The sequence below is a fragment of the Vicugna pacos genome, chromosome 27 (assembly GCF_048564905.1).
Source record: "Vicugna pacos chromosome 27, VicPac4, whole genome shotgun sequence".
Lineage (NCBI taxonomy): Eukaryota > Metazoa > Chordata > Mammalia > Artiodactyla > Camelidae > Vicugna > Vicugna pacos.
In genome coordinates, this window is record NC_133013.1 from 28,477,292 (window position 1) to 28,503,623 (window position 26,332).

The 26,332-nt window shown below is 57.2% G+C and overlaps 2 long non-coding RNA genes and 1 pseudogene across 2 annotated transcripts; 2 read left to right on the forward strand and 1 right to left on the reverse strand.

The window, feature by feature from the left end:
- The first annotated feature begins 1,677 nt into the window (after positions 1–1,677).
- Positions 1,678–2,345, forward strand: LOC140689627 (uncharacterized). Its single transcript, XR_012064667.1, has 2 exons — positions 1,678–1,931; positions 2,119–2,345. It is a non-coding gene; the product is annotated as an uncharacterized lncRNA (long non-coding RNA).
- A 20,227-nt stretch (positions 2,346–22,572) lies between these two features.
- LOC116285786 (dehydrodolichyl diphosphate synthase complex subunit Nus1 pseudogene) lies at positions 22,573–23,077 on the reverse strand (annotated as a pseudogene).
- Positions 23,078–23,256: 179 nt separating this feature from the next.
- On the forward strand, positions 23,257–24,474 carry LOC140689851 (uncharacterized). The gene is made up of 2 exons (XR_012064994.1): positions 23,257–23,716; positions 23,891–24,474. It is a non-coding gene; the product is annotated as an uncharacterized lncRNA (long non-coding RNA).
- The last annotated feature ends 1,858 nt before the right edge of the window (positions 24,475–26,332 follow it).

The window sequence follows — 26,332 nt, forward strand, 5'->3', positions numbered from 1 at the left end:
CCGAGGACGACGATACTGGTGGGGAAGCTGTTGGAGACGTTGACCGTGCTTTCGGCAGTATCAGCGAAGCCGCGTGGATGGTGAGGGCAGGGATTGCCCAGGTGTCTCTCCTTCCTGTGGTGCTGATTAAGGTGCTCCTGATGCCTCCTAAGACACTTCTGATAGGACTGACCCGTCTCGTTTTTGACATTGGTATGGACTGCCTGATGACAGTGACAATGACAACATTGCTAGTGATTGACGGTGGCATTTATGTTAAAGCGGCACTGGCAGTAATGGAGTTGGCGCTGTCACTTCTGGTACTGGGGAGGGTCCACATCAGCAGCCATGCTGACTCTGGTGATGCTCCTGGGCGTGATTACAAGGACGATGCTGGGTGACTCGGTGGTGCTGACGCTGGTGAGAGCACGTGTGACAACGATGCTGGTGACATGCAGCACGGTGGCTGAAAGCTCATTTTGGAGCCAAAGAGACCCCAGTTCAAATCCAAAGCCTGGCATTCACTGCCGTGTGCCGCTTTGAGCCTCTGCTGCCTCAGCCATTAAATGAGGGTGATTGTAACGCGGCCTGTTTCCTAGGATTGCAGTGAGGACGAAATGACACCCTGCCTGTGAGACCTGGCACGGAGGAGACAGTCCGTGAATAGGCACGCTGGTGGCGGCAGTGGTGGTGGCAGCGGGGAGATGCTTGCGGAGAGAATGGCGTTGATGATTCTCTGGCTGATGCAATTAGAGATCATTTATTGGTGACAGTATTTCAGTGGTTGTGATAAGGCTACTGATGGTGAAGAGCCCGATCGTTGCTGATTACAGTTATGATCCACGGTAGCGTGTGGACACACCAGCCTTGGAATCAAACGGCAAAGTTCGGTCTCAGCTCCACCTCTGACGTTCTTTGTAACCTTGGCCACACCACAGCATGTTAAGGCTGGAGGGCACTTGGAGCCCTTCTGATCCACCTCCTCGTCTGACAAATGAGGCAAATCAGGTCCAGCAGGATGAGGGGACTTGCCTGGATCCCCAGTAGGCGTGGCAAAGCCGGGGGGGGAAGCCAGGCCTCCCGGCTTCCAGTTCAGTCCTTTTCCATCGTCAGCATCTTCAGTCTCTTTGGACGGGGGCTTAGAGTCCTTTGCTGTGCTTGTGTGTGTCTGCATTTTCCTGGGCGTTTTCCTGGAAACATGTACCAACAGAGCGACCGGCCCTTTAAAGAGCCGCTTTGTGGGAAGTCAGGCTCGGGTGCCCCTCTGTAATCTTCCTCGTCTCCCCCAACTAGCAGACGATTGGCTGTGGCTGGACAAGGAGCTGAAATGGGTAATATTTGCCTAGTTTTGAATGTCTGGTGTCTACGGCTTGTGCTTCCATCATTCTATTATATTGATGACAGGCAGGCCCAAGCCACAGAGAAGAAACAAATTACCTAATAAATCAAGGCCCCAGGATCTAAAGTGGACAGTGTTATTAGATGAGGGGAAGGGGGTGCTAAGTGATAGGTGCGGCCGCCGTGAAAACGGTCCAAGCAGGAACCATCTGTCCATTTCTCCATAAATAATCACACACAGCGGGTGTGCATCTGAGGCAGATCATGATATGTTATTATTACCCAAGCAGTGGGAGGGGGGCGGCAGCGGGGGGGGGCGTGCGGGGAAACCACGGCGGCGTTTGTGACATTGGACTTTGGCGACGGCAGGAGGGGACGTGATGACCACAGAAGCTGCCACTCAGAGGGGCCAGGACCCTCACTCTAGGCAGAAGTGGGAAGCAGAAGAATCTGGCGGAGAGGATGAGGGGCCGGTGAGCTGACACGCGCACACCCCGGCCCCCGGGCTGGCTTCTGCTCACCAGGCCTCCCCCACCTTCGCGGTGGCCCACTGAGAACGCAGCCACCGCAGCCACGTGGCCTGTGCTTGGAACCCCAGCCCTGCGGGCTCCCGGGTCAGTCACGTAAGCCCTCTGGGTCTCCCTCCCCCACCGTGGGATGGGCGCGGTCAGATTACCTCTCAGAGTTGTGGGGAGCATTAAATGGGTTAACGCTTGCAAAGTGCTTAGAACCGCGCCTGATCCAGAGGAAACGCGATGTGAATAAGCCTGCGTTAAGCAGATGACCATCCCCCTTTCACAGATGGAAAGAGTGAGGTTCAGAGGGGACGCAACCTGTCCAAAATCACACAGAGCGAAAGTCAAAGCAGCACTTCAAGCTCACAGCGAAAAAAATGTGACGATGAATATACGCATGTTCATGTGTAACTGAAAAATCGTGCTCTACGCTGGAAATTGACACAACATTGTAAAACTCCTATAACGCAAAAAAAAAAAGTGTTCAAAAAAAAAGCGGCATTTCAACCCATATTTAGCAGCTCTGAAGTTCGTAGCCTTTCTGCCACCGCGGGGTGGGCAAACTTTGTAGAGGGCCAGAGAGGAAACAGCTCAGGCTCCGTGGGGTCCGGGAGTCTCTGCCCAGCTGCTCAGCCCCGGGCAGCCCGGGGGGGCACGGGTGTGACTGTGCCCAATAAAACTTTATTTATAAGAACAGGCGACAGGCAGGCTTGCTGGCCCCGCCTGACACTGTTTTAATACCGTGCCTAAGTGGGCTCCCTCTCCAAGGACACAGCTGTAAAAACCCGAGCTCAGTACTAAAGGGTGGGCCTTTCTCTCGCCCTGCATCCCACTCCCCCTGCCCCACAGGCGCAGTTCACAAAGGGCTGTGCCCCCGCTGGCTCCTGTGACCGTCCTGAGGGTTGGGAGCGGCGGTGCCCCCCCGCCAGCCGGGCCGAGCCCTCCTGCCTGGAGGAGACAGTGCTGTCAGAGAGCAGTGCCCAGAGCCGGGATGCGGCCCGCGCCCAGGCCTCTGTGGGCCTCGCTAGAAGCCCTGCGATAATCCTCTGTGGGCTCTTAATAAGCAAGCTGAACCCCGTAATCACCCACCGCCTGGCTTCCTGGCTTTACTTTTCATGGAGGCTGGAGAAACAGCGGCTGAGGGCTTTGCTTCCAGACAGAAGCAGCAAACACTTACCCGGAAGACATCTCGAAGCGGGGCTGGCGCCGCCCCGCGAGGCCCAGCCCGGAGGCCCCTGTGCACGTGGGCCGCCGAGGCCGCACACGCTGCCCAACAGTGCGCTCGGGGACCAGAACAGAAGCAGCTCTGCGGATGCTTCCAGAGCCTTCTCGCGGGGGCGTCCCAGCAGCGGCTGGGGGCTGGCCCAGCTCCTCCCTCCGCGAACCCTCCCTGATCTTTCCGACGCGCTGGTCCTGAGACACCAGAGAGACCCCTGTGGCTACGCCCTCCCTCCGACCCAGCGGCCCTGCCCCAGGAGCGCAGTGAGGCTGTACCAGGTTCCATTCTTCCAGGCGGTATTTGCAGGCACGTAATTAGTATTTGGGCAGGGCAGAGCTGCCTTCAGCCCCCGCGGCCCGCCGGCCCCCTGCTCGGGCAGGAAACCTCGTCCTCGTGACCCTTCTGCTGATGGGAACCCTTGTATATTCTTTTCAGCCCTTTTACATAAACAGAAACAAAAAACAAAACAAAACAAAGACAAAAAACAGTGCCCCGCCTGTCTGAGCCTCCATCCTGCACCTGGAGCGTAGTCGGAGCCCAGCTCTGCCTTGTGTGAGTCACTCTGCCTCCCTGAGTCTTCTCATCCTTAAAGTGGGCTGGCGGCCCCTGCCCTGCTTGCCTTTAATCCCTACGGTCCGGCCAGTATGGCAGGGAGAGCGGTGCGCTTCGACCACACAGAGGACAGCGGAGTGAAGCCACGGCTCCAGGGAAGGCGTGGAAACGAGGGGCTGGCCAGGAGGCGGGCCAGATCCTGGGGCTCTCCCGCCTCAGCTGGGGATCGGTGTGTAGGTGTGCAGCCGCTCTGAGCCTCGGTGTCTCTTCTCAAACTGACAGCACCTGCCCCATCAGGGGGGTTGGATCAGCTTCTTCAAGGCAAGGTGCCCCATGCGGACAACAGTCCTGCAGCGAACGTGGGCCTTCAAGATGGTGGGGCTGAGGCTGGCAAAAGGCCTCCCGTCCTTGCTGTGTCGGCTCAGGAACAGGGTCCAGCTGAGCCTGCAGACGTGCCTTCAGCCATGGCGCAGAACTCAGGGGCAAGGAAAAGGCTTGCCAGACCCCGAGCAAGGAGCACTGGCCGGGAGTCAGGCATTACCGAGCCGTCTCATTCTGGTCTTCAAGGCTGGTTTGCTCCCTCATCCAGCAACTCCACCGAGCACCCGTGCTGGCGCCAGGGCTTTGACTGAGGGCCTGGGAAATCAGGAGAAACAGCCCTGTTCTCCACCTCCGGGTCGGCAGGTAGACGGCTGTAACAACTATCCTTCAGTAATACCTTGAAAACACGCTCTGGGGCAGAGGGGGCCCAGAGGAGGGAAGGGTACGGGGAGGAGAAGGCACTGGACGGATGACGCTCGACCTTGGGGGCCCTGGGCTCCCGTCAGTAAGCGGGATTGCTCGTGGCAGCCCCACCTCCTCCCCAGGGGGCTGCGAACAGCCACTGAGGTCGAATACGGGAGCAGTTAGCGGGATAGACTGATGCAAGGGCAGCGCCGTAAGTGAGAAAGCCGCTCGGCCGTCTGGGCACCTGCAGCCCTTGTGCCAAGCTTGGCCTCTCAGCGTTCCAACACCGCCAGGCAGGTCCCAAGCTTGGAACGCCTTTCTCCACCCACCACGGTGTTCAGATTCTACCAGTGTGGAATTTCAGCTTTCAAACAAATTCTAGAACTGCCTAGAGGACAGTTGGCGGCCCTGGTCTGAGTGGCTGAGGAAAGCGGGGCCCAGGAGGGGGAGGGCTCGTCTGAGCTCGTTCATCCAATCAGCATTGAGGAGGAGATTAAAATTGGGATTTCCTCTCCCAACACGTGCTGCTCCCCGGGCCCCCTTCTGTCCCAGGCCATCGCCTCCTGCCTCCCGTCTGCAATGAATTGGATTGTATGTAATTGATAAATTATGCAAAGGGGTGCCTGGCAGTTTCCTGAAATGCTGGGTAGCTTCAAGGCAGCCCCTGGGGACACAGCCTAATTCTATGGAAATCTCACTCGGTCTGGCCCGTCTGGTGTAAGTCAGATTGATGCAACTAGGCTCTAGGGAGATGACTCGGTTTCTGATTTTATTCTCTAGGTGAGCTGAATGAGATATAACTGTAACGAGCGTGTTGTCTGGGGCGGGCAGCCTCAACAGCAGGGAAGGAAAATGTCTCTTCATCTGCCTAATGGATCGTTTCTCCAGCTGGACTTCCCTGCTTCCGAATCCAACCTTCTCCCCTTTTGGGAGAGGGGCCATGTGTCAGGCAGGGGGAGCAGGCAGTGGCAAACGAGACTATACATCCCTCTGGCAAATAAACCCAGAGCCTTGCAGGAAGGAGGGACACCTGGACCGAGGGACACTGACTGTCTGTGCTTCCGGCTGGGGGCTCCCCAGCCCAGACCCAGGGATAGACTTGGCAACTTTTTTTTGAGGTTCCAGCTCCAAGAGCATCCACAGCCCCTCACTCAGTCCTCCTTGCTAAGCTCAGGGATAGAGCGGAGCATTCGCGGGGACTTTGCCGAGGATCAAAGCTGGATACTTAAATATCCACAACTGCAGGAGGTCGGCAGGACTGACCCTGCTTTACAGGTAGAGCAGCTGAGGCCGGACAGGAGGGAGCCACTTCCGCAAGGTCACAGGGCTGCTCAGTGGCAGAACCTAGGATTCAAACCCAGGTCTCTCTGATGCCAAAGCCACACCCTATCTTCTTTTCAGCATAGGCTCCCCTTGGAAGCAGGGAGAGGGGCCGCTCCCTGCACTGATCAACACACAGTCTCCCCTCCACGTGCCCAGCTGGCTAAAGGTTAGCCGCACCCCTTCCCAGCGAGGGTGTGGCTGCTTCTTCAATATGATAATCATGGATTCAAAGACCAGCCCCCTCCTGTCTCTTCCCTCTCCTCCGTTCAGGCACATGCACACACCCCCCACACCTTCTCCCCCTGACCCTGACACGCCCCAGGGAGTGAGAACCCAGACAGCGCACAGGCTGCTGTGGCCTGAGAGCCAGGAGACCCGCTGGGGCCCGGGGCCACTGCTACTTCTGCACATGCGGGCCAACAGTCTCAGAGGCTGTGGGCACGGGGGCTCCCAGGGAAAGCGTCCAGCCCAGAAACTCGTCCATCATGCCTGGCTGCCCCCTGAGGATGGAGACCACGTCCCCTGGGTCTCATATCAGCACCCGGTTCCACTGGGCCCAGCGAGGGCCCAGCGAGGGCCCAGCCTCTATAAGAGCTGAAGAGACGCAGTCTTCCGAGGACCTCTGGCTGTCAGAGCTGGGGTGGGGGGGGGGTGTCACAGGATCAGCCTAACAGCCACCTGCGAGGAGGGAGGCGGGGACCTTTAACTGGGGCGGGTTGAGGGGGTTGCAAGGGACCCTCCACCCCTCTGGAAGGGGAGGGAGAAGGTGCTGGAACACATATGGCCCCACGTGGCAGGGCCTGTCTTACTGTGATGTTCTCAGTCATGTTAGTCTCTGTAGATTTTATATTTTAAAACAAAATCTGCTTTAGCCCATTCATGGACAAAAGGAAATCCCTTCATGGAAGCCAAGGTTGGGAGGGGCGGGGTTAGGTCACACAGGCCGCTGGGCCCAGACCTCTCTGACCTCAAGCCCAGCCTCTCAGCTCACCCCTCCCTCCACCCCTCTGTCCTGACAACGGGACCACCTCTGAGTCCCACACACTCCGAGCCAGCACGCTCAGTGGTGTGATGCCCGCGCTGGGAGACGCCGGGCAAACGGTGCGGAATCATAGCTCCAAGGGCGGGGCCCCCCACCCCTGAGTCAGCAACAAGGCGGACTGGAGCAAATATGAGAGGGGGCTTCAGGGAGACTGTCCTGAGCAGCAGAGCCTCGCGGCTGGGGGCCAGGGAAGCCCAGGGCCTGGGCTCGAGTGAGAGCCTGGCTCCCGCATCAGGGCCCACGCGCCTCCCCTCAGAGCAGCCTTCAGCCGCCCTTCCCCCCGCCCTCCCCTCCTGCCTTACGCTCATCTCCATCCCTGGCTCTTTACCTCTAGCATCATCTGTCGTCTGCAAAGCCAGGGAGCATCCAGGTCCTCTCTCGAGGGGAGGTCCTGGTTCCGCCTTCTCCCCCTCCCTGGGCCCTGGGCCCTCCCCTCCTTGGACATCCCTGAGATCTTCAGAATCCACACTCGCTTTGCCGATTTGGGGCCTTCTGCTCCAATCTGATTTCTGTCCTGACTGTGCTGTCGGAGTCTAGCCGCAGCCCTGTCCCTGAGCTTTCTGGCCCTCTGCCCCTCCTCCACCTTAGCTGTGGCCATTGGCTGAGCCTTCCCTGTGTCCCCAGGGAGCCAACCCTCACCTCAGAGGAGAGAACAGAGGCCTGAGCGCTTGCAGAAGTTCGTGCTGAACCAGCCCTCCACCCTGGGCCCAACTTCTCCAGCTCCAAGGGCGACTCTGGGCGAGAGGCAGGCTGGTGGCGCCTCATTGTGTGTCCTGACCCCCCTCCCTGAGTCCCCCCCATTTCCGCGGCTGCATGTGAAGAATGGGGGGCGTCGAGGCACTGGGAGCCAGCTCGGAAGGCCCGGGGGGAGGGGAAACGCACACAAGCCCAGGGAAGCCCGAAGGCCCACTTGAGACAAGTTGTCTGCTGTAAGAGCGCCCTCAGTGAGCTTCAAGTGGGGAGCATCCTTGGCACGTCAGGCCCCGGGGGCACAGGGAGCAAGCCTGGGGGAAAGAAGCAGCGTTTCTGGGACTGCTCCCAGGAGCGCGGGCGTCTGGCTTGGGCAGAGCTCAGGCAGATGTCAGGAACCACCCACCGCCTGTGCTTTACCTGGGGACGTCCGTTTCTCCGTCAACTATGTGACAGTCTGAGGCCCCTCATAAACCAGGCTCCCAGCCCTCGGTGAGATCCAGAGGTCAGCTCCCACGGCACCGGGAGCCCTTTAGGATCCAGCCGCCTCCGTCCTTCTCCCGGCCACACGGCGTGCACAGGACGCTGAGCCACCGCCTGCAGCAAGGAGCGCAGCCCCCGAAGATCACTGGGCTGGGGGCGCGCCCAGAGCTCTGTCCCAGGCCCACCCTCTGCCCGCCACACCTCACGGAGTGACCCAGTTTCCCCACCAGTAGGACACAAGGATCACACCAGGAGACCGCTAAAGACCCCTCCAGCTCAGAGAGGGCAGAATCCGAGCCTGAAGGCGCACAGCCCTGAAAACGATGGCTCACTGCCCTCAGCCTCACCCCCGCCTCCAGGTCCTGTCTTTATTTTAAATCGTATTTTGTTCATCCTTGAATTTTGCTTTAATTTTGATGTTTTCAATCGACTTAAGTTTTCAGAGCAGTTTTAGACTGACAAAGTGAGCGGCAGGTCTAAGGCCCGTGCCCCGGCCGCCCCACCCCTGCACCGTCTCCGCAGTGGATCCCCGCGGGGCGGCACGGGGGCTACAACCCACGGACCGCTGCTGGAACTCGCGCGTGAAGCTGAAGTCCCTGGTTCACGTGGTGGGTCACTCTCGAAACTTGACACTCTGTGGGTTTTGACAAATGGATAATGACCCGTATCCACCACTGTATTTTCACGTAAAGCAGTTTCACGGCCCTGAAACTCCTCGGTGCCCCCCCCCCCGTTCATCCCTGCATTCTCCCCCGACCCCTGGCAACCTCCGCGCTTTCTGCTGTCTCCATGCTTTGCCTCTCCTAGAATGTCACTTAGTCAGAATCATACGATAATGTAGCCTCTCCGATTTACTTTTTCACCTGGTAATAGGCACTCAAGGTTCCTCCCTGTCTCTTCCTGGCTTGGGAGCCATTTCCTTTTAGCCCTGAATACTGTCCCACTACCTGGGTTTCCTCTACCCTTTCCCCTACTAACGGACATTTTGGTTGCTTCAATTCCTGTCTTTATTGGAAATTTCAATATTCTGTCCATTGCAGACTGGAGAGACGATGGCTTGACTCGGTAGAGAAAGGGAAGGCTTGAGGATGACTTTTGATCTGGGTGCCTTGCGCTGCCGCACGCTGCACACCCAGCCCTGGGGACCCTGGACACCTGACGAGCCGGGGGACCCTGGACACCTGACGAGCCGGGTGACCCGCAGCCCGCTGTTTCCTTAACTATCTGGCTTGACCTTTCTAAGTCTCAGATCCCTCGTGGGTAAGGTGGAGATAAAGCACACCTCCCTTGAAGGTATTCTGGAGACACCCACCTGGAGCAGATACTCAGGGGACCCTTTAAGGTCCACTTGGTCAGTCTCTGTTTTCTCCAGAAGCTTCCCTTCCCCAGCCACCTGGAATGAGCAGCTGCTTTTGAACCTTCCGGTGCGCCCACAGTCAGGACCAGCCACCTCCAGCGTGGGGCTTTTGACCATCTTCTGTGATGTTGGTGTTTGGTCTCTCCAGCTCAGTTTTAGACTTTTGCGAACCAGGAACCATGTTATGTCTTGAACTCCGCTGGGGGCCCGGGTACAGTGGCACCAGCCTCAGCGGAAGCACGTCCTGAGCACACGTCACGCGCCAGGAGCTCTCAGACGCGCGTGAAGGGGTAAGCGTGTCATCTGGTTTAATCCTGAAGCCAGCCTACACGTTACAGACGAGGAGGCTGAGGCGTGCGGTGGTTACGGAGCCTGCCCAGTATCTTGCCTGCAGTGGATCCAAGATTCAAACCCAGACCCCGTCTGAGTCCATAGCTGGCCCTGTCAGCCGCTGCACCGGTTGCCTCTTATCCACATCAGCACTCAGGAAATATTTACGTATCGATTAATCGGTAGCCTCTGAGCATTAATGCTTCCAGGACTGTCTCTTTGTATGTCAGCTGTTTTCCCCAAATGCCAGCTCTACTGAAAAATATATTGATCATTCCCTGTAACAATTTGTCATCTGGTGATGGTGACTTACAAACTGCCAATTGCCCAGAAGGAGGATGAAAACTGGGGCTGTTCAAAGATCTTTTTTTTTTTTTAAGGAGTGGGAGTTCTTAAATGCCCCCCTGTGGCACGGGTGTCTTCCCCTGCTGCTGGGCATGCCTGGGAAGGGGCCGTCCTGCCTCATTACGGGGGATGGTGTGGGGCCTTGGGACCCTGAGTCTGGCTGCTGGGCTCTTTCCCTCCCCTCCCCCAGCCCCAGAGCCAGCTGGCTGACAGGCAGTGACAGTAGCTCCGGGTGGATGCCTGTCAAGTGGTCCTCATGTTGTGACAGTAGGCAATTATGATTTATTTCATGAGGAATCAACAATAAACTTAGGCAAACGGGGAAAATAATCAGAGAACTTAGGACAACAAAAGCACTTGAAGGAATTTGGTTGATGGGGTTTTAACTAGGAGATAGAAAAGGGGATATTTTGTAGGAAGAAATATACCCATAAATGTAGAATCCCTGGATCTAGACTATCCACTTCGTTCCATCTCCTGCTATTCTAAATTCCTGTTTTTCTAAAGCCCTCCTGAAACCTCACCTCCTCCAGGAAGCACTCCAGATTTCTCAGCCAGGTAGGAAAACTAGGTCCTCTGAGTCCCCCTCTCCCCTGCCCATATACCTCTCTGTGAAGGTACATACTGTTCCCACCTTACCCCAAAGTCCCCGGTGAGCTCATCCACATGGCCTGCTGGGTTGTAACATCTTTCAGGGACGAGGCAATGGACTGCCTATGTGTGATGGGTACAGACATGCCTAGGTGGTAGTTTGCACATGGTACTTAGTATTCAATAAATACAACATGTGTGTGCATCCCCAGGTGGCCATACGTGGTGAGGGTTGGTGTCCGGTGTCCCCAGAGTAAAGCAGCCCCAGGTAACGTCACCTCAGAGGAGGCCTGTGTTTGTCAGCTTGATCCCAGTGAGAGGGAGGAACAAAGGCCCCTGGAGGCCTCGCTCTGCTCAGCTCTGCACTGTTGGCGCAGAGACCTCCTCAGCAGGGCCCCGTGTCCACGCCCCAAGCTCCCTGTCTCTCCTCCCTGACATCGGCCGCAAACAGTATCAGATTTTGTATGAAAAAAGCTTCTCTTGTTCGACCTCGATGTTTGACCCGGCTATGAACAGAGTATAATTTTGCTTAAGACATTGAAACTGGGGAACCAGAGCATCCCATCGTCTCAGCACCCAGCAGCACGAAGGCAGGTTACGGGGAAAGGGCTGCCGAGGGCGTCAGGTTGAGTCACGGGCCTGGCTTCAAAGTCCAGCTTTGCTCTCTCTGAGGCACACGAGAGCAGGCGAGTTTCCTTGTTTCTTCGTCTACAAAGCGGGGACGGTGAGGGATTGAAGAGCCGGCGGCCGGAAAGCTCTGAGCGGTGACTTCCTCACTGTGAGTGCTCCGTGAAGGGAGAGGCTCAGGCTCTTCGGGGGCAGGCGGCCGAGCTTCCCATCCAACGGCTCCTCCGTGTCTCACTTTGGGCCACCGCCCCCCTTCTCTGATCCTCAGTTTCTGTACCAACCAAACAACTGGGCAGGATGGTCCCTGTCCTTTCCACTTCTAAATGGCCACAAGTCAGGCCCCGGGACACACGGCCTGGCGAGCAAGAGCGCCATCGGAGGCAGGGAGCGAAGTCTTGGCCCCGCCACTCCCGGCGGCACAGCCTTGATTATGTAACTGTGCTCAGCTTTATGTCCCTCATCGGCAAAGGGAAATTATACCTACATAAACTTCATACAAACCAGGACCCGCGTGGCCCGGCCATGCCTAGCAGTCAGAAATAACCCACGAGCAATTCCGCTTGCACTGGAAACGCTCCCGTAATTCGTAAAACTTTTGCAGCCCCTCCCCGCCTCCGCTCCTCGGTCCTGCCGTCCCCCCAGCTGCCCTGCAGCCCGCCCCCCAGCACAAGCGGGGAGCACTCCCCCAGCCTCGCCCCCGCCCCGTCTTCCTTCCAATAAGAATCCGCCCTTCGGGGAGGGTGGGGGCTGTAGCTCAGCGGTAGGGCGCGCGGTTGGCGTGCGCGAGGTTCTGGGTTCGACCCCCAGTGCCCCCGTTACGGCAGAAAACAATAAAACAAAACAGCTTTTAGATAAAGCATCCATCCTTCTCAGGAGAGAGTTGGAGGAAGAAAACAGCGCAGACAGAGCTGTCCTCAGCAGGAGCTTGTGGGGCCGGTGGGGGCTGTGAGGATTCCCAAGGAAACAGGAAAGTGTGTCCGTCGCTCTGAAGGCGCAGCGGGCGGGCTGAGACGACGCAGTCAGTTCCGCGCCCAACGCGCAGGAAGCGCCGGGGACGTGGGAGCCGTGGTCGCTGTGACCCTGCGTACTCGTGCAGGCTACCCACGGCTGCCGCCGCACAGCCACGCTTCCCGCCGCCCTCCTCCATGTGACCGTGTGCCTCCCCCATCCCCGAGTTCCACTCAGACCACACGGCATAGCCCAGTCTGTGCCTGCAACACCCCCATCGATGCGTCCTCAACGCCACGCTGGCTCCTCCGCGCCCTCCTCCTACCTCCTAGGAAGGGAGGTGTTCCTGGTCCAGGCACATAGCCCTTGCCCTCCCACTAACCCCCAGCTGCCTCTCCCACCGCACAAAAGTCCTTCCCACCACGGCCACCCCGTGCCGTGCCGTCTCAGAGTGCAGCCTCTGGTAGGAAGAGGGCCAAGTCTGTTTCACGAGCTGCATGGAGCATCTGGTCCCAGACAGGGAACACGGGAGAGAGAACCCAGGTGTCCGGGCCTGGGTGAGGCTCAGAGAGGGTGCAGGAGACGCGAAGGCGCTGAGGGCACCGCAAGGAAGGCAAACCTCCAGGAGCCCCCGAGGCTGCAGTCGGCACCAAAGCCGCAGGATCCACTGAGCATGGAGGGAGCCCCGCCGGAGCTCATGCAAGGCTGAGGCGTTCCGTCTAACCCTGCGCCCCCATTGTGTCCCTTTCCCCACCCCAGCCCAGGGCTGGGGCCCTCCTGGTGGCTCCCTTTTGCCTCCTACTGAGCCTCCACCTTAAACCTCCATTTCCCCGTGTGTGGCATCAATAACCAGAACAGAGAACAGTGCGGCATCCTCCGTCTCCACCCCCAGGGGCGTGGCGGTTCTCGCCGGGAGGAAGGCCCCCAAAGTCATGGCGTGCCAGTGGGAGACTGCCGGGCAGTGCCCTGCCGGCCAGCGGGCGGAGGGAGACCTCCTCGCGCCCGGAGGAAAGCCCGCGCCCCGCGCCCCGCCCCGGCGAGCGGCGGGAGACAATGTTCAGCAGGAGGAGACACACTGCACCCTTTCTAGCAGGAAAAGAACCTCAGGATGCCCCCTTCCAGCTGGCCCCGTGGTCGCTGTGAGGTTCGCACGGGGAACTAGTGGCAGGTGTGAGAATGACGTGGAGGCTTGGGGGACCAGTGGGATGAGGACAGAGGACCCCAAATGAGGCCACAGGAGCGGACCCACAGTGAACGAGCAGAGAGCCCCCCAACTCTGAGCTGCTCGGCGCCCGTGGGGAAGCACCATATTGAGGAAAAACAGGGAGCCGGACCAAAAAGAAGGCCTGCAATTCCCACTGTAGGAGGGCTGGTGGAAGGAGTCCAGGGAACTTTTCCAGAAGACAGGACTGGTGGTCCCTGCTGAGGGAGGCAGCTCGGGGAGGGAGGGTCGGGTTTCTTCAAGGAGCTGAGGAGAGAGTGAGGTTCAAATGTTTGCAGAGCCCGGATGCACCGATGGCTGGAAATCACAGGTTCATGTGCTCTCGCGAGGTCACCGAGTTTCACAGGAAGAACCTCTCTGACAGCCATGCCGGACCAAAGAACAGCAGGTTTTGCTGGACATCCACTAGGAGAGTGCAGACTGGCAGACGCGAGGGCTCTGTGGATGGGGTAGCTGGGTGGATGGATGGATGGATGATGGATGGATATGGATGGAAGGACAAGCAGATGTCTGCATGTACGTACGGACAGTTGAACAAGTGTGTGGTAGGATGGATAAACCTGTGTGAATGGACGGGGGAGGGAAGGACACACAAATGGTTATATACACATGGACGTACGCATGCTGGATAGGTGCCTTCTGAGAATCCACAGTGACGTGACAGTTTGGACAAGGATTACCTAGTCTTCGGGATTTCACAGACCCACAACATACAGGGGAGTGACATGAAGTTGCCAACTTCTAATTTGTCAAGTTAAGAACATAAGAACAAGTTAAGTATAATAACCACCATCTATTGGAACAGATCAAACAGGTCGGGATGGAATAAAGGAAAGCCCTTCCCAAGTCAGGATCGCTGATAATCTCCCCCCTCCCTCTCTCTCTCTCGTGTGTGTGTGTAACACTCATTTCACATTAATATTTTTAGATATTATATTGTTCACATTTTTCTGGTTTAATGGGCGCAGGTTTGAGAATTACTGATTCAAGCATATATTATTTTCAGCTGCATTTCCTGAGCCCAGACTCCAATGACCCAAAAAAGGGATAAACTGATACCAGGGGGGTCAAAAATTCACTGCCTTTGAGACCAGACAGGAGCCATAAATGAAGTGGGTGGAGTGGGGACCATGGGGACAGGACAGTGCACACCTGGCGAGGCCACACTCGCCTAGAGGCAGCGGGCAGCCTCAGCTCCAGCCGCAAGGCACACATGGCACGTCCGGCTCGTTTTCTATCTACTGAGAGAAGCCGGACATGCGAGTGTTATGAGCAATCTCTTGATGTAAAAGTATTTGCAACTAATTTTTAAAGCTGGACCTGCTTTTGGGCCATTATCCTTGAGCCAGTCAAAACACACACACCTGTGGATCCAGTTTGGCCCGTGGGCCCTGGGTTTGCAGCTCCTGGTTTAGATACTGGAGTCGGGGTGGGAGGTGATGGAAAAGATGCCAAAAAGGACAACCAAAGAGCTTCTCTGATTAACGCTGGGGTCGGGGAGGGGCACCGGGAGCACCACCGGCTTCCTCCCGGTGAGCGATTTCTCTGCAGTCTATTTCCGAAAGAGCTGTAATTCAGGCTCTGAACAACCTATGATTTGCATCCCGGCCGGTGTAAAAGATATTGTGCTGAGCCTTCCAAGTGTGCTCTTGTGTTTGTATAAATCTCCCTACTCAAAATATCTCCCACAGTTGACTGACAGCCCGTGTAATTTAGCAGAAGGCTAAAAATTAAAATCTTCGAGCATGCTGAGGGAGCGCGGAGCACAGCCACGCTGCGGCGCCGCCCCCGCCCGGCCCGGGCCGGCGGGTGCCAGGGCTGTTCATTTTGGAGGCGGAACAAAATATTTGTATTTGGATTTATTAAGTCATTATTCCACCATTTGTTCCAATGCGCTTTATTAGGACCAGACCTCATCTCTGCTTTGTGAGCACTACCTGGTTTCCGTGAGCCGGCCCAGCCCCAACGGCGGCGCCCTGGCGCGCCTTTTTATTTCGAGGGAGGTTCGCTCCCCCTCCTGCTTTTGTCGCCTGCCTTTATGGCCCATATGTCTGCCTTGAGATAGCAAGAATCTTCAACCTATAAATAGACGGCTCAGAACAGCCCTGCTGCCAGCTATCTGTCCACACATCAACATTACCATAATTGCAACAGCGAATGTGTAATCTCTCTAATCACACGTTCCAGTCGGAAAACTGGATTGGGTTTCATAAATTGTATAATTTGAGGCTTTCCTGAGCTAACCACTGGGCGGGCGGGCTGCTGTGGGTCACCAGGGCTTGGCCATGCCCCACAGCCTGGCCCGGGCTGCCCCGGGCAGCATGGTGACACACACCTGCTGGTAACGACAGTGCCACCCGCCCTGGGATGAGGACACCCGGGGAATATGAGAAGCGCAACTCAGGCTGATTATGAGCCAGGCACTGGGCACACGCGCTCTTTTAATTTTCATTCCATTAAACTTACAGGGGAAATACCATAAATACTCCCATTTTACCCATGACACCAAGGTTCAGAGAGGTTAAGTGAGTTTCCAAAGGTCACACAGTAAGTAGCTGAGACGCAAATGCGAGTCCCAGATCCCACACGCCGCTCTCAGTTAAGCAGCTTTCGTCCACAACACAGCACAGTTGAAGGTTTCAGTGGATTCCATTTTTTGTTCCTCCAAAATGCTTTCATTTCAGTCATTTTAGCTAATCCCCAGGACCAGCCAAAGAGGTCTTTACAGATTAAAAAAGTGGGACTCTGAGAGGCTAAGGGCCCCATCCAGGGTCACACAGCTTGTGAAGGCAGAGCCGGGACTCGAGTCCAGGCTGCCCCCAACACCTGCGTGTGCGCCCCAGAGCCTCCACAGCCCAGGCGCCGTCTGGGGTCTTCCCTTCCTCTCTCAGGGCCTTTGTTTTCTTTGCCAGCCTCTCAGAAGAATTCTGCAGTTGGACTGGTGCCAGTGGGCAGAGCCCTGCTGGCCGGTGGGGAAGGAAGATGGGCCAGCCTTCTGTCAGCCTTCCCAGAACCCCTGGGGACCACTCTCTCCCAAGCCTGGTGGCGGCTCAAGGAAATCACTTCTGAGGACCCCCACGGAGCTGCTTTCGTCTTGCGTCACAAGCTTCCTCTGGGCAATGTTATTCACGCTCAGGGTCTCCAGAGTGTGGCGAGGAGGCTGATGACACCCTGATGGATGGGCTGCTCCCCGCAGACCGAGAGCCAGCTCTGACTGTGCCCGGTAATTGCGCAGCCGTGCAAAAGTTCAGATGTCTCTTCACTGCTTTAAATTGGGCGCTAATCAGATGATGGCCTTGTTACCAGGACGCCCTCTCTCCCCCTCCTCTCTCTTTCTCTCAGAAGGAACCATCGAATCCAACTCATTTGATTTTTCCAGATGAGGAAGCTGACGCTCAGAAAGGAGAAGAGACTTGCCCAAGGTTATAAGCACATCCTGAGTCCTTCTTCTGTGATGGTTTTCTAGCTGTGCGTGGGCACACACATGTGCACACGCACACATCTTCCCACACTCCCATCTCTCCATTTATTAACAGGGTCTCCAGGCTCCTTAGCCTGTTCCTAAGTACTACCTGCCAGCGTTCTAGGCAAGAAATTGGGGACCAAGGTCTCCTCCCCAACCCTGTCCCCATGTGTCCTCAAGCCCCAAGGAGTCAGAAAGCTCCACTCTCAGGTGGCTCCGTCATGGCCCCTGACTCACAGGAGACCCACCGTGAGCCCCTGCCATCTCCTGGCCCAGCCGGAGAAGATGAGAACTCTGTACCCCTTCACTCCCCCCACACGAGGGCTTTGAGCACCAAAGACGGTCCCAGAAACGACTCAGAAATGACCTGGCTGAGCGGGCTGCCCTCTGAGCAGGCCACTGCCCAGGGCACGACGAGGAAGTGAGCCAGGCCACTGCCCCTCAAAGTGAGGCCCACAGACCAGCAGCAGCACCTGGGAACCAGTCTGAAGTGCAGACCCCTGGGCCCCACCCAGCCCCCCTGAATCAGAAGCTCTGTTCCAACAGGCCCTTTGTGTTCCAGTGTAAATCTGAGAATGGTGGGTCCAGATCAGCAGTGTGTGTGTGTGTGTGTGTGTGTGTGTGTGTGTGTGTGTGTTAAAGTCTAACTGCACCAACTGCTGGGTCCACAAGGACCAGGCTCTGTGGCAAACTATGAGATTGCTCTAGACCCACGAGCCAGCAAGGCTGTCTTCACACTCTTTCCCTCGGGCTTCTGAGGCCTGGACGCAAGGTAATCTCTCAGGTCACGCCAGGGAGCTCCTTCTCCTCCTGTTTCCCCCAGTGCCCACTGACGCCTGCCTCTGGCCAGGACCACCCCGTGGAGACACATCAAGCTTGGGCCTAACAGATTAGTCATTCCTGGTGACAGCTTAGATCCGCCCAGGAGGATGCTGCGTGTGACCTCCTGCGTTACCCCCGACCCAGATCGGGAGAGCTTGTCCAGGCTCGCAAGCCAGCTCTCTTGGGGAGGAGAAGGGCTCCTCCTCTCCATGAGGAGTGGCCAAGCAATTTGGGGAAGGTGGGCCTACAGTGCCCTGGGAAGCCTAGTCTTTGCCAGGCCCCACACTAGGTCCACCTCCTCCAGGAAGTCTTCCTTGGTGCCCTGATCTAGGAGGCAGGAAGATGGGTTCTCTCATGTGCCCCGCTTCCCACACCCCAGCAAGCTCATATTCTTGGTGACTCCAGGGTCTTCCTGGGTCACGTGGGAGCTGAGACTCACCCGCCTGAGGACTAGCAAGTTGCCCCAGATGGTGTGGCCAGTTCCAAATCCCGAAAAAACGTCATGAAGCTGGAATCCCATCCCCGCACCAGCCCTGCTTCCCCACCCCTGCCTGTGGGAGCGCTGCCCTCTCTGAGTTCCGCTCTCCAGGTGGTGCGCACATCGCTGGCTCCCTGTGCCGCGGGGTCCTCGCTCCGGCTCTTCCCTCTGCCGCGCGCAACCCCCATCCACCTGAGGAGCTTCGGCACAGCACCAGGAGCCAGGGGCAGGGGTAGCAGGTGCCAGGAGTGGGCTGGGCGTAGGATGGGGAAGGGAGGACACGGGTCCAGTGAAACGGCCTGGGGAAACAGAAGATGATGGCGGTGAGGCCCTGCCATCAGCCTGCCGTGGGCCGTGTGTGAGCACCTTGCCCAGGCTGGGCCTGTCAGAGATGAGCCTGGGTCTTCTGTTGCTGCAGCGTTCTTCTCCCGTCATGGGAAATAACTCTGTGGTGTGTGTGTGCATGAGTGCGGCCCCTCCAAGCACCTGGTGGGCCCATGTAACCAGATTCTGCTTCACGTTCTTTTCTTTAATCCCCAGAGATGTGACCAGCTCAGTGAATCCCCTCGAGTCTTCCCTGGGTGCCCACTGGTGTTGGGTCCTGGGCTGAGTCCAGTTTCCTACAGAGAGGTTCCTCCCCCGATTGGCCAATGCCTGACAATGATTAGCCAAGTGTGCAAAGAGCTCGCGTGGAGGAGGAGGACCGTCCTCCACAGACAGTTTGGAGAACACCTGTGGTCACAGGTGCATCACCTGGGTGTACACCGGAGGCCCGCTGGCTCCTCCGGCAGGCCCAGCCGGGGCAGTGCCCTGTGACCATGTCTCTGAGCTGCAATGTGGGCGAGATGAGCGGGAAGATTTCCTGTGGACACTTGTCCCAGCCAGAGGGTCGCGGCTTCCATCCTCGGCTTGCACAGCACCCGGGCGGGTTGGCTCTCAGCAGGAGCTCCTGGTGCCCAGGGGGCGAGGAGGCCTGTGTGCCCCAGGGCCAGGCTCCCTCTGCCCACCGCCCAAGGTGCAGATGGGACCCCAGACAGGCCCGGGGTGTGTGGCTGCGACCTGCCCACTCCTCGACCTCTGAGGAGGGGCCCTGGCCACAGGTGACACCAGGGACCCGTCCCGTCTGCGGGGAAGGCCTGGAGCAGGGCAGCTCCTGCGCGAGGCCCTACTGTGTGCTGGGCAGCATGTGAAGGATCTTCCCCGTTCACCCCCACGATGTAGCTGAGACGAAAGTTGACATGAAGTTACTCGCCCTGAGTGAGAACCATGCTTGCCTTTTGCCAAAGTCCAGGGCTCTGACCTCTGGGCCGCCGTCCCATCCACAAGGCTGCGTGCCTGGCCCGAACGACACCCTCAAGTGTGACAAAGATCTGACGCACCTGCACCGGCCCTGGACGCGAGGGCGGCCAAGCCTAAGCAGGGGCCCACTGAGCCCAGTAACTCGGGCGTCCCGAGGCCCAGCTGGGAGTGCCCTCCCGCTCCCAGCCGTGGGCGCGGTGGGCCGTGTCCAGCCGCCGGTGACTCCGCAGCCCACGTTCCCACGATCAGGGAGGCTGTCGGTTTGGCTCCGACGGCCCATCTGGGGGTGCCCCGGCGGCCAGCCTCCTGCGGCGAGGCCCTGGGGCTCGGGCCAGCCTTCCTGCAGCCCGGTCACAGGGCCTGCCCTCGTCCTCAGCCTGCTGGCCTCTCTCCTGAGGTCGCAGGTCCACTGCTAAATTCCTCGGGCCACCTCAACGCTCCCCTCGCCAGGCTGTGGTGGTTTCCGTGGCGACGTCCCAGTCCCCGTTCTGCCCCCAAGGAGGAGCTGATCTCCCAGAGCAAATGGCCTGCTTGCCAGGCGCTCCCCACCCGCCCGCCCGCCGGCTGGGAGCGAGTCCTGCGCTGTGTGAAGACAGTGGGTCAGGCCCAACCAGGGCGTGGAAGCCATGAGGGAAGTGGATGTTGGCTGGACTTTCAAATGGGATGTGTGGGAGGGGTAGGTGCGGGTAGACTGTGCGGGGAGGCCCTGACCACGGCTGCCGTCCCAGAGAATCGCCACGCGGGCTCTCGCCCTGGGGGGCGCGGTGCCGGAGGGAACCACATGGTGACCTGGGGTGAGGGCAACGCTCACCTCCACTTCCCACATCTGTAAAATGGGCACCACCATGCCTGCCGGCCAGGATCGTGCAGCACAACACATGCAACCCTTTTTATAAAGGGTCTGGCCGGCCTTAGGCTGGCCCCAGAGCGCTCCAGACACCGGTTTTTCTTTCCATTCCATGTGTGAGCCCCAGAAGCACTGTCCCAGGCCTCCTGCTTCACCTCCCTCATCCTGGGAGCCTGTGGAGATGCTGCAGATGGCACCAGGCACGGCGGGGGCTGGCTGCGCCACTGTCCCTCCAGCAAGTCCCAGGGGAGACCAGACGTCACCCCCAATCGCTCCCCCCACCGCCAGCACACACGCTTGCCCCAGCAAAGGGCTGCAGGTCAGAGTCAGGAGCCGCCTCGCTGAGGATCATTCTCAAGTCTCGATGGCTAAAGAAACTTTGTCGAGCACAAAGTAAGTGCCAATCACAGGGAGTGGCACGCGGGGACACTGCAGTGCAGAGGACACAGTCCCTGCCGAAAAGGCTCCCGGGGCAGAGGTGGAAGGGGGGTGCCGATGACCCACAGCCCGAGACAGGCGGAAAAGAGGCTGTAAGGAGGAACCCCGTTCTGATGAGAAACTGTTCAGGGGCTTCCTGGAGGGTGGCCTGTGGGCTCTGAAGGATGAGCAAGAGCTTGCAGGGTGGATAAGAGAAGGAAGGGCTTGGAGGCCCCACGTCTGGGCTGACCAGGGGGCTAGGAGGCTCTTCCAAAGCTCCAGGTGCAGGGAGGCGCTTCAGTGCTGCTCACAGGTGACTTCACAGGTGTGGGAGCCCCCCGGGGGGCATGAAGACACGCCTACCAAGGGACGTGCGGGCAGCCTGCGACCCAGGCCTCGGCCTCAGCCTTCCAGGAACTGGCTGCTTGAGACTCACCTCACCCCTGGCACACATCTCCTACCTTCCCCTTCCCCTTCCCCTTCCTCTTCTTCTTCGTTTAACCATTTTATTTCCAGTATATTTTTAAAATCATAAATGGGGTTTTGTAATCCAAAGTCAAAGTCTTTATTCTTCGTAGCTTCAGAATTTGACAAGCAAGTCCAGACCCTGCTTTCCAAATCCAGTTTCCTTTGTTGTTTTTCAGACTTTGAGACCTCGTATTTAAACTACTCCACGCTAAATATACAGTTTTGTATAACTCTTGCACACTTGTTGATAAAATTCTTTAAAAACCAGTCCATCAAATATAAAGAATGATTTCCGTCCGAGGATCAGCAGGGAGGGAAGAAAGACTAAACACCTATCAAAAAATCATTTCTTCATTTTAAAAAAACAGCAGAACCAGCCCTGTTCTCTGCCGTGAAAGAGAACATGCAAAATTAGTTTAAATTACTTTTGTAGACTTCGGTAATATTTTATTACCTACACAGGTCTCAGTCTCACTTAAAGATCTTTTATGTGAAGTCACCATCAGGGTATGCTGAGTAAAAGTCCTGGGGACTAACGTGTGCTGTTCCGAAGAAGAACGAGTTACTTTTGAGGAAAAGAGCTGGCTTGGTAACTTCCCTCAAATGCTTATTTTAAATAAACATAGGAAAAAAATAATAATAATAAAAAAATAAAGATAGTTAATGGAAACATTTTTTAAACCAGCCTTGGAGAGCCTCTAGCACACTGCCCACCAAACAGAAAAGGAGATCAAAACTTTCTTTCCTCATTCAGGAAACTCTCCACCTGCGCTTTCAAGATTACAAACTTTCCACTGTTTTCACTGCCTCAAAAAAATATTTAAATTTTTTACATTCTGCATCTCAATGTTGTAAGAGCTTTTCAAACGATCTTCACAGCCCAGCAGACACAGAGCAACACTTTCAAGCCACACTGTTTGACCGTAACGCAGAGAGGAAAATGGACGGATGTCTGAAAACAGGCATTTAATAAGCATTCCCTCTGCCCCACAGGTGAGCAGACTTTTAACACGCGAGCAGCACAGAACTCCACTCCTCTGGCGACCCCTCAGACTCAGAATGGCTCCATTTAAGGCATTATTCTTAAAAATTAAAGTTTGGTCACTAGGAAAGACTGAACAAAAATTATTCCCCACCCCTCACGAAACAACAACAAAACAGCTTGAACCACCTGCTTTGTCTCTCCACAAAAACAGGGACGTCGTTGGGGCCGAAGCCTTTAAACCTGGAATTCCAGCTCCTAAAACATTTCTGCTGTCTGCTCGAAGGTGCACACTCTCGGATCTCCTTCTCCGATGCCGCCCCCATTTACAAGGTTACTTCCACACACACGGGCACACACAGCCACGCCCTCCTACTCTCCTGAGTTTGTTGGTAAAATGATGAGGGTTACGAACTAGGCGTGAGCAGGGTTTCGCAGGTGCTTTGTAAACCCTGCAGTCACCTCACCCCTTTTCTCCAGAAGCCTGAACTCAAACTACACAACCGGGATCACTGCTTCCCCAGACGCTGTCCACAGGCTGCACATTGATGGAGGGCAGAGGAACAGCCCTGATAGTGATGTTTATGCAGGAAGGCAAAGAGGGTCCCATCAACGGGACGTGCCAGGGAGGAAAGCCTGCTGAGTCGCCTGCAGGTCCGGCTTCCACCCCGAGTCAGGATCTGGGGCATCACGCGAGCTAAGCAAGCTGCCCGCCAGACCTGCATCCAGACCTGCGGGTTTCTCGGCTGCTAGGTTACTAACCAGCAGACGTCTTCAGCAGCTCTCACAGCACCTGCTCCTCCATCCCCTGGGGACCGCGCCTTCACTGAGATTGGCACTTTAAAGCCTGGCCGTTTCTGTCATTACCATTTGCGAACTCTGGTATCGGGGACAGTCTAAGCCCAGAAGTTCCTGCTGTCGCTTTAACATTTCACCCATCAACCTGGAATTACGTCTTTTGAAAATACCCTGGAGGTGGGAGACGCTAGTGTAAGAGATGCCCACGGCCAGACCCCACCACGAGGCCTGGGGTGTCGGGAAGCTGGGCCCTGGCTCCTCCTCGGCGACCACCGGCCCGCGCGCTCAGGCAGTCTCCCCAGCCCGGCGGCGGGTGGGCGGAGGCTGGCGCCGCCCCGAGCGCGGACGCGGTGGCGGCCGGTGGCGGCCGGTGGTGGCCGCGGTCGCTCCGACGGCGGGGGCTTGCGGAGCGCGAAGCCAGCGGCGCTAGGACCGCGGCGGAGCGGGCGCGACAGCAGCGCCGCCACTTGCCCTGCAGGGGCCGAAAGGACCCGGAGCCGGCGGAGCAGCAGCGGCGGCCACCCCAGCTCGGCAGCGCGTCACCCTCTCGAGGCTCCGGGCGCCCTCCCTCCTCGGCCCTCCCCCGCGGCGCCACCGCCTCTAATCCCGCCATCGCTCCTGTGCCCCCTCCCCCAGCCCCTTTCGCCTGCCGCCACCTGCCATCTTCCTCCCCGCTGGCGCCTTTGGAGAGCACTGCGTGCCAGCAGGGCTCCAACTGCGGGTGTGGCCCGAGCTCTGATGTCACTTGACTCCTCGGGGGACTCGGCCCACCCGCCCCGCCCCGGAGCAGACACACGTACGGTTCTGCGCAGTTTCCAGGGGCTCACGGCCACTCCCCCACCACTGAGGAACCCGGTAAGATCCGGCTCGAGCATTCGGCAGAGCAGGAAACTGAGGCAGAGAAAGAAGCTGGCTTGCCCGAGGTCCACACCAGTCAGGGCAGAACCGGACCTAGACGCCTGGTTTCTGCAGGAGGGTTCTCCCAGGGCCCCTGCGGCTGCCACTTCTTAAGTACATGTCCCTTTCCAGCTGCAGGCCTCACGGTGGAGGGTAGCAGACACTTCCCAGCGCTCCCAGCTTCACGTCCAGACTCCTCTCTTAGTAAGCCTCCCACTCTGGTCCCCGTGCCCGGGCTCGCTGCCTCCCAGCGCTCAGGTCTGCCGTCCACCTAGCCCCTCAAGCCACACACGGGCACCCTCCTCCCCTCCTCCCGCCGCTCACTCACGGCCACCACCACCAGCTCACTGCAATCCAGTCTTTTCTCTTCCTCACCAAGCGTCTGAGCCCTCCTCACCTCCTGCTGCGGCTATTACCACAGCCAGGAAAGTATTTCTAAAGCACACAAACTTGTGGCTTTTCTACTGAAAATCTTGCAGAGCTATCCTGTGGCCTTCAAAATTAAGTTCAAGCTCTTCGTATTGGCTGCAAAGCCCCCCGTGGCCGGCCCCCTCCGCTGGGCAGTGCCCCCTCCCGCCTTACGCCCACTCCCACCTCGGCATCAGCCAGGCAAAGGCTCCTCACTCCCAACCATGTATAAACCATTTGTTCCCGCCTGTCTTTCTGTCCAGAGAAATAAGATGTGCTCGGGCCAGCTGAATACACTTTGACCTCAAGGCTGGCTTGCATGCGTGGTTTTTAATTTCATTTCCCTCGAGACAGAAATGTTCTTAAAGGGCCCGAACCGCTTTGCTGCTTCTGGACTTCGGAAAACCGTCACACACGAGAGAATCATTTATAAACACCCTTCCCTGGTGGTTCCCTTCCATAGGCCAGCGCGACTTTCTGTTTGGGTATTTCTGGGGCCTGAAATTAAAGTCAGGAGAAAGGGCCATTATGAGCATCAATGTCTAGCAGTGTGCAGTGACCCATTGGCTGATGAATAAGTAACGTAACCAAGAGGTTCAGCCCACAAATTCAGCAGGAACAAGGGCTGATATTCAAAGTCCCAGACAGTTCAGTTGGAAGAATAATGAAAGCACAGCTGAGACGGGAGCCCGGGACAGCCCCCGCCCCCCACCCGGCCTTGGCCCCCGCCTGGGCTGTGCTTGGTGGCAGACTTCACAAAAACACAGCCCAAACGAGCTGCATTCCCGGCCCTCGTAACTGGATTTTCAGCTTTCTGGGACAACGCTTCCTGTGTTATGTCTGCAGTTTGTAGAATCTGATAAGAGACTTGCTTCAAAGTTCAAAGGGACCACACTTTGTAAATAGTTTCAAAGAGAAGCCCTGTGCACACTGCGGGTGGGGGAGCACAGGAGATGAGACAGCCTTTTACATCAGTCAAGCTGAGGGGGGATTCCCAGAGCCCCCTCTGTGGACCTGCAAAAACTGCTGGATTTCTCCATCCCCGGTGTCCTGGCCTGCAGTGGGTATCGCAGTGCACTCAGCTCCTTCAGCGGCAGTGAATGATGCCACGCGAATGATGCCACGCTCAGTGAACAGTGCTGGTTGGTGGTGGTGGCCGTGGCCAGCAAAACCACCAGTGTGAACACAGCAGCTGTATCAATGCACGCTGAAAGTCATTTTTGGCAGAATGAGACCATCTGGGCTATGGACGCAAATACCGGCTAGCCACCTAGAACTGCCGCTCAGGATGGGAGAACTCGACCGAGCCAAAGCCCGCAGGGGGACGGGTGCAGGGGGCTGAATAACGGCCCCAAAGAGATCACGTCCTAATCCCTGGAACCTGTAAATGTGACCTCATTTGGGAAAAGGATCTTTGGAAATGTGATTAAATTACGGACTTTGAGATGGGAGGACCATCCTGCTTGTCAGGATGAGCCTTAAATGCAATCCCGAGTGAGCTTTTAAGAGACAGGCAGGGGGAGATGTGACACACAAACACAGAGCGGAAGGCGATAGGAAGACAGAAAAGAGATTTCAAGATGCTGGCCTGGAAGATTAGAGTGATGGGACCACAGGCCAAGAAGTGCTGGAAGCCACTGGGAGGAGCAAGGAACGGTCTCCCCTAGGGCCTCCAGAGGGAGTGTGGCCCGGCTGACTCTTTAATTTTGGCCCAGTGGTACTGATCTTGGACTTCTGGCCTCCAGGACTGTGAAAGAATAGATTTCTGTTGTTTTCAGCCACCAAGTTTGCAGTGATTTGTGACAGCAGCCCGAGGAAACTCATATGTCCAGGATCATAGATTCTAGCCTATTTCACGCAAGAGGAAACACACACTCAGAGAGCGGCAGTGACTTACCCGAAGCCACACAGCACGTTCGCCTCAAGGCCAGGGCCACACCAAGGCCTCCAGACCCTCTTCCCTCCACCCAGCATCTCCCCTGGGGGCCTTGGAGCCCTGCCCTGGGGGACCCTTAGTTGCCATCGTGATTTTATCTTCACTTACCGCTGCCCCCAGGCGAGGCCAGCTAGTGCCAAACGCTGTCCCTGTGGTCACCACTGCCCTCCGCCTGGATGTCCTCCTATCACCTGGGTCACAGATGGGGTTTTTGGGAAAAGACTCTGAGA